This window comes from Octopus bimaculoides, chromosome 6 (genome assembly GCF_046866305.1).
Source record: "Octopus bimaculoides isolate indiv1 chromosome 6, ASM4686630v1, whole genome shotgun sequence".
NCBI lineage: Eukaryota > Metazoa > Mollusca > Cephalopoda > Octopoda > Octopodidae > Octopus > Octopus bimaculoides.
Window position 1 is genome coordinate 8,718,125 of NC_142933.1, and position 2,567 is coordinate 8,720,691.

General features: G+C 40.0%; 1 non-coding gene across 1 annotated transcript; it reads left to right on the forward strand.

Annotated features, from left to right (window-relative positions):
• The first annotated feature begins 2,179 nt into the window (after window positions 1–2,179).
• On the forward strand, window positions 2,180–2,282 carry LOC128248231 (U6 spliceosomal RNA). Its single transcript, XR_008264516.1, has one exon. It is a non-coding gene; the product is annotated as a U6 spliceosomal RNA (small nuclear RNA).
• Window positions 2,283–2,567: the final 285 nt, after the last annotated feature.

Sequence of the window (2,567 nt, forward strand, 5' to 3'; positions counted from 1 at the left end):
GAGGTTGTGTGGACAGATGAATGGAGACATCTCTCCACACGTTGCCATTACTAGTAATCGCTCCAAACACCATGATGTTGACTGGATGTTTGATTTTTATCACTTTCAGTACATGTTTTGGGGACACGGCAGGTCAACAGTTATTCTGTGTGTTCACCATCTGATCCTAGCAGAAATTTTCCTCGTCTGAGAAAAACCAAAGCATGTTCGGTTGGAGGGGATGCTTCAGTTCATTAAAAAACTTCGTAGCACGGTCTTTCCTCTTGTTCTTGGTGGCTTGCGATAAAAATTGGCCCTTTCTCAGCTAGTATGAGGAATACCGAATGTCTTTTTTCACTACCTTTTTGATAAGAAACTCAGACACTCCGAAGTCCCTAGCAATGGACCTGATTGACTTGGAGGGATCGTTGTCAATCATGGCCTGGATCTCACAAAAGAATTCAGGAGTTCTCTTCTAATCAGAAGAATCAGAGTGAGTATTCCGAGCTGCCGTACCTTCGTAATCACCATTAGACTCATTCTCTGCACTGTCCTTAGATTGACTCCCCAAAATTCGGAAATGTTCGTATTGGAGATTCTGGCGCAAATTCCAAGCAGTACGGTGTGTCGTTTCCAAATTACGTCATGGTGCTGTTTTTCTCACAGACGTTGCCCAACTGACCCTACTATACTTCGTAGTCGATAAAATCAAAAACAAACAATGCGCATGCACGAAATAAAAATATAAAATAGCCACAATTTACCCATCGCACGCTATATATATATATATATATATATATATATATATATAGATAGATAGATAGATATATAGATAGATACATACATACATACATACATACATACATACATACATACATGCATTGCATACATACATACACACACACACACACACACATATATGAATATGTATATATGTTTATGCATGTACGTACATATTTATATACGTATATCTACCTTACGCCAATATATGCATGCCTGTATGTATGCACATATGTGTGTGTATGTGTGTGTATGTGTGTGTATGTGTGTGTATGTATGTGTGTGTGTGTGTGTGTGTGTGTGTGTGTGTGTGTAGTAGTAGTAGTAGTAGTAGTAGTAGTAGTAGCAAGTTAACGTAGTTGCTGATTTCTTACATCTTTTGTTGTGACAGACACGCACCTAGATTCTGGGGTTTTCGGGTTCGAATGGAAGAAAAATTCTAAAGGGAATATCTCGGGTCTCGTCATACTTTGGCAAAATAGCAGCAATAGGCTACTGTATATTTATATGCTCCACACTTTAGGAGCGACAGCCTAATGAAACCAAGAAGATGGCGGTCTGCGGGAATTGAGAGTTCAGCCACGTCAGTCACTGATGTACCACGTGCTGATTTAACTGGTCCCGTGGTGTCACGTTTGCATGCGTTAATACTGTATCGTGTAATTTGTAGCCGGGTGATAAGAGGCAGTGATATCAGTATATGGAAGTGAAAAAAAGAAAGATTATATACATTGCTGTTATGTGTGGGCCAACGAGGAACAGAACATTCCCAGCTATCAACGGTGTTTGTTCTGAAGTTCATTAAAAGGGTGAAAACAGAAGGATAAAGCGGATTTCCTGTTGATGGATACTGCAAGCTGTTGCAGTTTTTACACTATATCGCAGAGCAGTTACGAGCACCAGGGGAGGTACCCTCTCAAAGATGTTCCATGTGATATTGAAGACGTTATTTCCTTGGTCCCAAAGTCTCTAGTTAAAGCCAAATAGACAGGTAGTGAATTCTTCCCTATGCCTACACCTGAAGGAGTGTGTATGTGACGCAAATATTCTCTTGAAGTCATTGGCTGTCATGCTCTTGTAGCGTCCTCTGATGCCAATAGATACTGAGAGGAGATGGCTCTACAGATAGCAGATTTTGGGAGGCAAGGTCTTCCCACTGGGCAGTTAGAAGGCTTTCGATATTTACAATTTGGGGTGTAGGATGAAGACTGTGTTACATTGTAACGTACAGTGTTAAAAGCGATATTATCCGAGCATGAATAGTTAGCCTCCACGCTAGAGAACACTAGAGGGTTTATGATAGCTATTGATTCCTAGTAATATTGTCTAATTAGAGACATGTAACTTCTAGCTTCTTGTCTAAGGGATACATGTGGATTAAATAGGGGATTGGACTAAATTACACTTTCTTTTCTAACTCCCTTTGGGATTAGAATGGTTTCTGAACTTCGGCGGTACAGAGAAGATTAGCATGGCGCATGCGCAAGGATGACACGCAAATTCGTGAAGCGTTCCATATTTTTCTCAAGGCGGTGCATCAGCATGGCCGCAGCTCTATGCTGAAACTATAATAAAAAAAAATATATATATATACACACACATATATATATACATATATATATATAAACACATATACACACACACAAACACACACATATTTTTTTTTACTTGTTTCAGTCATTTGACTGCGGCCATGCTGGAGCACCACCTTTAGTCAAATCAAATCGACCCCAGGACTTATTCTTTGTAAGACTAGTACTTATTCTATCAGTCTCTTTTTGCCGAACCGCTAGGTTACGGGGACCTAA